Source organism: Nyctereutes procyonoides, unplaced genomic scaffold (assembly GCF_905146905.1).
Source record: "Nyctereutes procyonoides isolate TBG_1078 unplaced genomic scaffold, NYPRO_anot_genome, whole genome shotgun sequence".
Lineage (NCBI taxonomy): Eukaryota > Metazoa > Chordata > Mammalia > Carnivora > Canidae > Nyctereutes > Nyctereutes procyonoides.
The window spans coordinates 37152354-37164507 of NW_026575043.1; the positions used below are offsets into that span (position 1 = coordinate 37152354).

At 41.6% G+C, this 12154-nt stretch overlaps 1 protein-coding gene across 3 annotated transcripts in view; it reads right to left on the reverse strand.

The window, feature by feature from the left end:
- SPECC1L (sperm antigen with calponin homology and coiled-coil domains 1 like) overlaps nucleotides 1-12154 on the reverse strand; it is a 132443-nt gene that overhangs the window by 114214 nt on the left and 6075 nt on the right. The window lies entirely within an intron of this gene.

A 12154-nucleotide genomic window follows, 5' to 3' on the forward strand; every position in this document is an offset into this window, starting at 1 on the left:
GGATCAAGTCCCATATCGGGCTCCCTGCATGGAGCCTGCTTCTCCCTCTGCCTAGGTCTCTGCCTCTCTCTCTCTCTCTCTCTCTCTCTCTCCTCCAATGAATAAATAAAATCTTTTTTTTGAATAAATAAAATCTTAAAAAAAAAACAAAACTCCAAATCAGAAACAACCAAATGCCTGTCAACAAGAGAATGCACAAACTATGGCATAGCTATATAATGAAATAAAACCCAGCAAAAAAAAAAAAGGGAAGAATGCACTGATAACATGGAACAGCCTGGATGAATTTCAAAAGCATTATGATAAATAAAAGAAGCCTGGGGAACACCTGGGGGGCTCAGTCCATTGAGCTTCTAACTCTTGATTTCTGCTCAGGTAGTGATCTCAGCATCGTGAGACTGAGCCCAGCATTGGGCTCCCTGCTCAGCTGGGTGGGAGTCTGCCGGAGATTTTCTCTTTCTCTCTTTCTCTCCCTCTGTCCTCTCCCTCACATGCGCTCTCTCTTTCAAATAATAAATCTTTTTTTTTTTTTAAGATTTTACTTATTCATGAGAGAGAGGCAGAGACACAGGCAGAAGAAGAGGGAGAGAAGCAGGCTCCATGCAGGGAGCCTGACGGGGGACTTGATCCCGGGTCTCTAGGATCACACCCTGGGCTGAAGGCGGCGCTAAACTGCTGGGGCTGCCCTAAATAAATCTTTAAAAAAGAAAGAAGCCTGATACATTCCATTTACATGAAATTCTACAAAATGCACACTTCTTTATAGTGAGAGCAGATCAGCGGTTGCCCGGGGGTTGAAGAAGGGGAAGTTGCACAAGATATAAGGGAACTTTTGGGGGTTATGAAAATACTGTGTATCTGTACTGGGTGCTGCTTATATGGCCATATACAGTTTCAAACCCCATCAAACTGTATATTTAATGGAAGCATTCTGTTGTATATAAATTATACGGAAAAACTTATTAAAAAACAAAACAAAACAAAACAGGGGATCCCTGGGTGGCTCAGCGGTTTGGCGCCTGCCTTCGGCCCAGGGCGTGATCCTGGAGTCCTGGGATCGAGTCCCACATCGGGCTCCCTGCATGGAGCCTACTTCTCCCTCTGCCTGTGTCTCTGCCTCTCTCTCTCTCTCTCTCTCTCTCTCTCTCTCTCTCTCTGTCTCTTATGAATAAATAAAATCTTTAAAAAAAAAAAAGTTCCTAAATGCTCAACTAAAAAAACCAATAATTTAGATTTGAGAATTGTTTTGTTAATAGCATAAAGGAAGTCTTTCTAAACTAAACAAGTTAAAATAGATTAGACGGGGCACCTGGGTGGCTCAGTCAGTTAAACAGCTGACTCTTGATTTTGGCTCAGGTTATAATCTCAGGGTTGTGAGATCGAGCCCTGCATCCAGCTTGGTGCTAGGTGTGGAGACTGCTGAAGATTCTCTCCCTTTCCCAAACCCCCTTCTTAAAATAAAAAAAAAAAAAAAAAAAAAAGATTAGAATTTCAATATGGTTTAATAAAAATGAAATTTTTCAACAAGCATTTCATAGTTAGATAAAACTATAGTTCTATAAAATGAAATTTAGTAAAAATACTAAGGAGTCCTTTTTTCTTTGTATCTACTGAATATAAGGTTGTGGCCTCCGGGACGCCTGGGTGGCTCAGCGGTTGAGCGTCAGCCTTTGGCTCAGGGCTTGATCCCGGTCCCAGGATCGAGTCCCACATCAGGCTCCCTACCAAGAGCCTGCTTCTCTGTCTATGTCTCTGCCTCTCTCTCTCTGTGTCTCTCATGAATAAACAAAATCTTAAAAAAAATAAAATAAAAAAAAAAGGTTATGGTCTCAATAGTGGGCAATTTTGCCCCATAGGGGACCAATGGGACTGTTGGGAGACATTTCTGGCTGTCACGATGGGGTGGAGGTGCATTGAGTGCGTAGAGGCCAGGGATGGTCAAACATCCTACAATGCACAGAACAGTCCCTTTCAACAAAGAACCACATGACCCAAAATATCAATAGTGCCAAGACAGAAACCTTGATGTACCGGGATTGGTTTAAACCTGGAAGGGGAAGATCTCTATCTTTCTGTACCTTACCACACACAGGGCCATATCTGCACAAACATTCTGTTGACTTGAATAAGCCAACTCAACAGAATTGGCTGACAGGAAGGAAATGTCTCTGCCACAGGCCTATTACTCCCCTGGATTTCCATCCACATTCCCTGGAAAAGGACAGATAACTCAAAGAAGGGCTGTCTGTGATCTCCCAGAATGAAATGTGGAAAGGAGCCACAGGGCCTCACTGCTTACCTGTATCTCCTTCTGCAGTCCCCTTGCTCCCTGGCCAAAACTGATAATCCCAAATGGATGGCTAAAGTCCATCATTCTCCCATCCCTCTGAAACCTCACTGGCAAGAGGGAAAGAAGGAAAAGTAAAACCTATTGGGCCAACTATATGACAAGCACTATGCTGGAAATTTCACACACATTTCATTCAATTCTCCTTCACCTAAGGAGATGGGTATGATCGTCAGTCCACTGTAAAAAGGGTAACCTGAGCTTTCACAGCTGGGAAGTGTAACAGCAGGGATTTGAGTAGGTCTGACTCCAAACCTCCACCTCTCCACCACAACTGGGCAACTCCCTGTGTTGTCTTTCTTTATCTCAAGGGGTGGCTCGTACAGTGAGACTACAGAGTGCCTTGGGTGTACTCTATGTTTGGAAACGTTTAACTATGGTAGGACATGTCTTGGCAACCAATGGTAGGTAGTGCTTACAGCATTCTCTCCTCTCCATCCCCACCAGCCCTGCTCCAGTCTCTTACTGTGTCAGGGAAAACATATAGCCTGACAACTACCACAGCCTTCTGACCTTCTCCCTGCCTGCAATGCTCCTGTTTGAGAAACAACTGTTTTTCCATACAGAAGTACAAAGCCCACTCTGCTACTCCAGTCAGGTAATGCCCCACTGCCTTAGACCAAACGCCCCAGTGACCAATACAAATCCCTCCAGACCCTGGCTCCCACCCACCTTCCCGACCTGGTTTCCCATTTTACAAACATAGCCATGCTCTTTCAAATACCCACACTTCTACTCCTACTATTTCTTATCCCTGAGAGCCTTTTACCATCTTCTTGCCTGAGAAATAACTGCTCACATGTCATATCAAGATTCAGCTCAAATGACTTCTGGTATTTCTATCACAGCACTCACTTCACACTATTTTATCAACATTCAGTACACAATTAAACAACAACAAAAATTGCTATTTATCTCAAATTCAAATGTAATTGGGCATTTGTATTTTCTCTGGAAACTTCAGATCCTCAAATAGGGAGGAAAGGAAAGGCAGCAGTGGGGAAGGGTAGCAGTAGGGAAGGAAGCAAAGGGAATAATGTACAAAGTGAACCATGACAAAAAAGATGGGTAGAAGTCTTGTGCCATACTCAGCAAGAACATTAAAAGTTCGAATCCCCTAGCTTCACATCAGTCCTCGACAAAATAGCCTGATCTAATTTCAAAACCACTCTCTGGGAGTCTGCTCCAAACAGCCTAAGTTTAGAGCAGCTGGTCTGTTTCATTTTCATAAAACCAGTGCTGGTCACCTCTGCCTTATTCATGCAGCTCCCACCAACTGGTATGTTCTTCCTCCAACTCCAATGTCCATTCACTGAAAGTGCCTCCTCCTTCAAAGCCAATCTCAAAGGATGAGTGTAGTTCAAGTCGCCTCAAGGTCTAGCTCAGAGAACCTATAGCAGCACCAATACCAAAACTCACACGTGGTCTCCCCCTCCTCATGACTTAGACTATAACTCTTCCAGCACTTATCAACACAACTTCAGATGGCAGTTGTATACAGACTGCTCCCCCAGGGCTCGCTGAGGATGCAAATGACCATTTATGAGGCAAGGCAGGGTAAGTAAGTACCTTAAAGATATCTTTTAATAACTATTATGGAGGACGAAACCAAACACCCAAAAACAGACAAAAATCAAGGCTGAAAAGGACATGTATCAAGGCTGAAAAGTAAATCCGAATAAACTCTTTCTAGACAGGCCAGTTAACCACCTATTAGTTCACCTCTGTTCTAAGACATACCTGTAACAATGTAAAACTTCGGCTCACTCATTAGTGGTAGGATAAGGACGTAAGAGGGAAAAAGAGAAAAACAGCGGGGAAAGCACTTCCTTCTGAGTTCAAAATGTCATGGTACATACTTCCTTGTTAAAATGCTGAGATACACCATATAACTCAATTACACTGATTTTGCTGTTGCCAATTCAGGATCATACTGTTTTTCTTCACTGCATGAGTAATTACTGCAAGTTCAAGCAATAAAGCTCAATTACATGTCAGAATTTCAATATAACGTAGCCAATTAGGTATTAAGAAAATAGAGGGGTGACTGGTGCCTCAGTCGGTTAAGCATCTGTCTTCAGCTCAAGTCCTGATCTCAGGGTCCTGGGATAGAGCCCTGCGTCGGGCTCCCTGCTAAGCAGGGAGTCTGCTTCTCCCTCTGCGCCCAGCTCCACCTTGCTCTCCCACCCTCTCATGTGCACGCATGCTCTCTCAAATAAATAAAATCTTTAGAAACAAAAGAAAATAGAATATGTAAAATATGTTTCTATTTCATTACAATTTTTTAAAAAGTAAAATTTTAGAACAGCTACATGACATTAGCAAACTGAATTTCAGTAAAAGCTTACTAGTAGCGGATATTAAGAACAATAGATTCTCATACAAATGTCACAGCATCTTACTCCCGATTTAGAAATTGGGAGTCTTCAAATTCTGATATAGCGCTCTGGAAACAAGTCAAAGAGAGAGAGACTTTCAACTCAGTAGGTTGTTTAAAAAATATGGCTGCTTTCAAATTTGAAAAGATCCAGAAAGGAACAGGATGGACTAGTGAGTACAAGTTATCAAGAGGCAGATTCTGCGATACCTAGTAATCAGAGATGCCCCTACACCAAATGAACCTTCTGTCTTTGGCACAGGTCATGATTCCAGAGTCCTGGACTAAGGCCCTCCTCAGGCTTCCTGTTCAACAGGAAGTCTACTTTTCCCTCCTTCTGTCCCTCCCCTCTGCTCATGTTCTCTCTCTCTCTCTCTCTCAAATAAATAAAATCTTAAAAAAGAAAGAAAAGAAAGAAAGAAAGTTGGATCCTCCTTCTCACTCTTCACAAGCCTTCCAATGGATCTGGGAGGGCTGATTTATCATCAGACATCAGCAGAAATGGGAAGTTCCTACACTAACCTCAGTTAGCTAGATATCAGATATTCACAATGGTTCATCTCTAAAGGCTCCAGACAGCAGTGAGATAAGGATAACTTTAGTTATTTTAAAAACCATTGTATGGTACTTCTGCAGGAGAATTCTCCTAGCTGACTTTCTCACTTGCTCATCTCCCAATCTCTTCTTCAGTTCAGCTACCCTGCTATCTGAAATCTGCCGAGCTTCCGACACAGCATGGCACAGAGGCTTAATCATGGAACAAATACCTAAAGTTTGGGCTTCTGACAAAAAAAATTTTAAGCACCTAAGTGCTTAAAGAAACCAATAACTGCTATGCAAAAATTCATCAACTGTCTGAGATAACAGGTCTTTTTCTTCTTGACCTCACTAATCTTCGAAACTACTCTCAAAGATGTACAATGACTAAGAATTCTAATGATTCTTTCTCAGAAGTCACTCACGTCGATACAGAACTTACTACTGCTTACCACCCACCCCCTCTGCCCATCTGCAGTGTATAACTCCTTTGGCCAGGCAAACACAGCGCCTATGCAGCTTTTTCTATATAAAATTTTGCGCAGTTACTTACAACTGGGAACAAAATAGGGTAAGAACCTTGGGTACATATCTCCAAGGATAGAAACCTTGAGTGAGAAAGTAAATACTGGACAGCCTGGGTAGCTCAGTGGTTTAGTGCTGCCTTCGGCCCAGAGTGTGATCCTGGAGACCCGGGATCAAGTCCCATGTCGGGCTCCCTGCATGGAGCCTGCTTCTACCTCTGCCTGTGTCTCTACTTCTCTGTCTCTCTGTAACTCATAAATAAATAAATAAAATCTTAAAAAAAGAGAGAGAGAAATACTGAATTAGCTTTTCATGAGAGAATCTCATACTTACATAATAAACCTCTCCTTAGGGATCCCTGGGTGGCGCAGCGGTTTGGCGCCTGCCTTTGGCCCAGGGCGCGATCCTGGAGACCCGGGATCGAGTCCCACGTCGGGCTCCCGGTGCATGGAGCCTGCTTCTCCCTCTGCCTGTGTCTCTGCCTCTCTCTCTCTCTCTCTGTGACTATCATAAATAAATAAAAAAAAAAAAAAAAAAAAAATTAAAAAAAAAAAAAAAAAAAAAAAAAAAAAAAAAATAAACCTCTCCTTAGCCTACCATACCAGTATCCATTCTTCAATTTTCAATTCGTTAAAAAAAATTAAATCTTAAAAAAAATTCTATTTTTAAAGTAATCTCTACACCTAACATGGGCCTTGAACCCACAACCCTGAGATCAAGTCACATGCTCCACTGACTAAGCCAGGCAGGCTCCCCTCCTTCCTTCCGTATCATTTTAAATAAAGTGACAGTAAAGTATGAATTTGGAATTTATAATTTTTTCTACTACTATTCCTATATGTATGTGCACATAGAGCACATACAAGTAGGGGGAGGGGAAGAGCTGAGAGAGGAGAAAAATCGACTCTTCACTGAGCTTAGAGTCTGATGGAGGGCTCGATTTCACGACCCTAAAATCATGACCTGAGGCAAATCACAAGTAGGATACTTAACCCACTGAGCCACCCAGGGGCCCCCAAAATAAAATGTTTATAAGAAATAAAATAGGGTAGCCCGGGTGGCTCAGCGGTTTAGCGCCACCTTCAGCCCAGGGTGTGATCCAGGAGACCCAGGATCAAGTCACACGTCGGGCTCCCTCCATGGAGTCTGCTTCTCCCTCTGCCTGTGTCTCTGCCTCTGTGTATGTGTGTGTCTCTCATGAATAAATAAAATCAGAAAAGAAAAGAAAAGAAAAGAAAAAAAAGAAAAGAAAAGAAAAGAAAAGAAAAGAAAAGAAAGAAAAAGAAAGAAGAAAGAAAGAAAGAAAGAAAGAAGAAGAAAGAAAAAAAAGAAAGAAAGAAAGAAAGAAAGAAAGAAAAGAAAGAAAGAAAGAAAGAAAGAAAGAAAGAAAGAAAGAAAGAAAGAAAGAAAGAAAGAAAATAGGGCGCCTGGGCGGCTCAGTCGGTTAAGTCTCTGCCTTTGGCTCACATCATGAGGGTCCTGGGATTGAGTCCTCCATCTGTTCTCCCTCTGCCGCTCCCCCTGCTTGTGCTCTCTGTCAAATAAATTATATCTTAAAAAAAAAAAGTAAAATAAAATAATAATGAGGATATATTCCAAATGTGAGAAAAATGAAATAGGCAAACAGAATTATCTTTAAATTTTATCAAGAGACCATCCAACATTTAAAACTTGCCTCTGAGTGCCTTAAGGAAAAAGAGGCAAGAAAGAGAAGACAGGAGGACCAATTAAGAGGTCAGGCAAGTAAGGATGTAGAGGGAGGAAGCAAAGGAGAGTGAGAGGAGAGAGGACTCATGTCAGACATCTAATTTAATCCTCCTTACCCATCAACCCTTGACATCCCACAACCTTTGTTACTAGGTAGTAACTGGAAAAGGGCAGCTCCTACAAATCTTGGGCAGTTTATGTAGCCAAATGTCAGTGCAAATGGGAACTGCCATTTACCAGAATACCTGCGAAAGCAACCAAAATAAATTCCATCAAATATTTCAATTACAAGAGAAACAATGCCCACCTAAGTTTTCCATTCTCCAGGCTAAATAAATAGCACTGTCGTTCCTTCAACCTTATGACAAATGTATCCTAGTTGAAAGGCAGCATAATACAACAACAAGAACATAAGACTTTTAGTCAGAAACCTGGCTCAAATCCAAGCTTGGCCACCGGTTACCTCTGTCTTCTTAATCTCATTTCCTCATTTATAAAATTAAGGAAAATAATAGTTGTGCTAACCGCCTCAAGATGTGTTGTGAGAGGACCATATTTCATGAAAGGTACACAAGAAATGTACGCTTTTTTCAGCTCTGCTGTTATAGATGCTCATCAGATTCCACACTACTATTAACAGAGACTACATAAAACTTATTAATTAAATTAGTTTTATAAATAAAGTTTGGGAATGTAACCCAACTAAGCACATGTATGATGGGAGAGGGAGTCAGAGCAAAGGCAGGAAAGAAAGTGATTAAGAATCCCAGTATAGGGACGCCTGGATGCCTCAGTGGGTGAGCATCTGCTTTAGGCTCAGGTCGTGATCCCAGAGTCCTGAGATCAAGTCCCATATCAGGCTCCCCACAGGGAGCCTGCTTCTCTCTCTGCTATGACTCTGATCTCTCTCTGTGTCTCTCATGAATAAATAAAATCTTTAAAAACAAAAATAAAGAATCCCAGTACATGGACGCCTGGGTGGCTTAGCAGTTGAGTGTCTGCCTTGGCTCAGGGTGTGATCCTGGAGTTCTGGGATCAAGTCCCACATCAGCCTCCCTGCATGGAACCTGCTTCTCCCTCTGCCTATGTCTCTGCCTCTCTCTTTCTGTATCTCTCATGAATAAATAAATAAAATCTTAAAAAAAAAAAAGAATCCCAGTACAGCTACACAGCTTCCTGACTTTTATATTCTACATCACACCTTCAGAAATATGACTTTAACATAAACTTCAAGGTTGCTTTTTTTTTAATTTAAAAACAAGGAACGTTAGTGAAATGCCAAAAAACTTTTTTTGCAAAACATTTTATTCATCACAATGAAATTCTGGTTATTAATAAATGATTTGCATTCCATTATGATCGAGCTGGGTCTGGCCAAGCAAGCCTTTGAACTGGACAGGTAACAGGAAGGCTGAGTAAATGTGTAGCTAAAGTGTGCATTTCTAACTTCATTTCCAAGTCCAATATAAAAAAACAAAATCAGAACTGAAATGTTTATTTTAACTGCATTACTTCTAGAGCCAACCAAGAGGGGTTAGTGCAGGCCCAACTAGGCTCCGCATCAAAATAAATCTGTCCTTGTGGAGAGGACATCATTTTCCCTCTAGGCCTAACAACTCTAGATAACCCAGATTATTTTCCCAAAGGATCAGCATGAATAATTTAGAGTAGACTTTACTGTAGAGACAACCGCAATAATTCACAGGGCAATATAATAAATACATAAAAATCCAGAAAGAAAATAAGACTATTGTATAGGCCTGGAAGTTTTGCCATGTCCCTCAAAATTAATTCTTGGCTGCATCCATCAAAAACTTTTTTATTTTTTTGTTTTCAAGATTTTATTTATTTATTCATGAGAGACACAATGAGAGAGAGAGAGAGGCAGAGACATAGGCAGAGGGAGAAACAGGCTCCACGCAGGAAGCCCGACACAGGACTCGATCCCGGGACTCTGGGATCACGCCCTGAGCCAAAAGGCAGACGCTCAACCAGGTGTCCCCCATGAAAAACTTCTAACACATATATCTTACCTGGCTTCTGGTCAAGGATGTCTATTACTGATCACCAGAGTAAGAGGGCTTGGACATAATTTATAAATATGCAAACACTGGGACACCTGGGTGGCTCAGTAGGTTAAGCTTCTGATACTTAATCTCTGCTCAGGTCTTGATCACAGGTTTGTGAGTTCAAGCCCTGTGCTGGGTCCATGCTGGGTGTAGAACCTACTTCTAAAAAAGCAAACTTTGCTACCAAGACCTTTCAGACCCATCAGTTTATCCCCGGAAAAACTCCACATCCACACTTACAGCTGGTTGTTTTCCATTTTTTACTTTAGAAAGTGTTTCTACTTTCCACCTGCAAGTGATTAATATTAATACTGACTTAGAGCAGTCTGTAATACTTAGGGTAATCTCTAGCCTTTGGTACTTCATATACACTACTTAGAAAGCTGACACAAGGGCAGCCCCAGTGGCACAGCGGTTTAGCGCCGCCTGCGGCCCTGGGTGTGGTCCTGGAGACCCAGGATCGAGTCCTGTGTCAGGCTCCCTGCATGGAGCCCGCTTCTCCCTCTGCCTGTGTCTCTGCCTCTGTGTGTGTGTGTGTCTCTATGAATAAAAAAATTTTTAGGGATCCCCGGGTGGCGCAGCGGTTTGGCGCCTGCCTTTGGCACAGGGCGCGATCCTGGAGACCTGGGGTCGAATCCCACATCGGGCTCCCAGTGCATGGAGCCTGCTTCTCCTCTGCCTGTGTCTCTGCCTCTCTCTCTCTCTCTCTCTCTCTCTCTCTCTCTCATAAATAAATAAAAATTTAAAAAAAATTTTAAATAAAAATCTTTAAGAAAGCTGCCACAGACTCAAACTGCACTAAAAAAAACCCTATCTGTATTACTTACTTATTTCCTGACTTCTCACCCACTCCCCTATCAGATAGTAAATTCTAAGAGTACAGGGGGTTTTGTTCAATGCTGTTGTCCCAGAGCCTAGAAGAGTAAAGGGCACTTAAGAGCCACTTAATAGATACCTGCTGAATTGATGGGGCACCTGGCTGACTCATTTAGTAGAGCTTGTGACTCTTGATTTTAGGGTTGTGAGTTTGAGCCCCATGTTGGGAATAGAATTTACTTAAGAAAACTAAATAAATATCTGCTGAACTGAATGACTAAATGATGTATTTTTACTATGGAATACTACTATGAAGCCATTAATCACAGTGAGTCAGAGTGATACTAGCTGATTTAATGGAATTTCCAGAAGTATTAAGTGAAGAAAACAAGAAGCAGAAGTGTCAAAAAAAAAAAAAAATCCCATTTTAAAAAAAGTATACCCTGAAAACTTTACAACGATGAGGAGGTAGAGAACTTGAAATCCTCATACACTGCTGGTGGGAATGTAAAATGATGCAGCTTTGGAAAATAGCTGGTGGTGCCTCGAAAAGTTTAGCACAGCTACTATATGACCCAGTGATCCCACTCCGAGGTACACACCCAAGCGAACTGAAAATATTCATCCACAAAAAAAAACCTGTAGATGAATGTTCACAGCAGTATTATTTATAATCGCCAAAAGCGGAAAAAAACCAAATGTCAATCAACAAAGTATAAACTATTATTTGGCCATAAAAGGAATGAATACTATCCTTAAAAGCACCATGCTAAAGAAAGGAGGCAGACAAATGAGCACAAACTGTATGACTCCATTTCTATAAAATACCCAGAACAGGCAGATTAGGGATTTCCAGGGGCTGGAGGGAGTAGAGGATGGGGAGTGACTATTAATCAGAACAAGTCTTCTTCTGAGGTGATGAAAATGTTCTGGAATTAGATAGTGGTGATCCACACACAAGTCTAAGGATATACTTAAAACCACTGAAGTGTACACTTTGAAAAGGGTGAACTTTATGGTATAGGAATTATATCTCAATAAACCTGTTATTTTTTTTTTAAAACATAGATGTTTGCAAAGGACTACATGATTAAATACGTGAATACATCAGTCATGTATTCAAATGAATACAAGCTCTAAGGTATTCTTGTACTCGAATACATGAATGATAAAGAATGATGAAGAATTGAGTATGCGAAGGAAAGGGAGACAAGTCTTGAGGCACAGAGGACAGGAGATAAGAAAAAACAAAGACTAAAAAAATGCAAGGCTGGAGGCCTTGTGTAGGGGGACTGGGCAAGGCTGAATAAACCTGCAATGAGGTAAGCTTCGAGAATAAAAGGAGAGAGCCAGGATTGAAAAGATAGGCAGGTAACTGGTAACGGGGGAGACACAACAGATCTGGGTAACTGTAACAATTCAATGGAGACTGCAGAAAATGCAGACTGCCAGAGAGGGAGAAAAGAAAGAACAAGGGAGAGAAGATTTAAGACTGGCTCAAACTCACCAAAGTTCAAAAAGAAAAATGTGCAAGAAGAAAAATCCAGTAAGTCCTGCTCAAGAATCATTGAGCCTGGTAGGATAAAACCAAACCACAAGGAGAAGCTCCAGGGAAAGAGGGAGTGGGACTCAGGACACTGGCTTTCTCTTATGTAGGAGAAAAGGAGCATCTCTTGGGAGAAAGTGCCCAATTGTGATGATTCTGGAAAAAAGGAGCCCCAGTGGACCACCTCAAGAATTCGGTGCAAATGGAAAATGGCTGCCTTGGGATTTTTT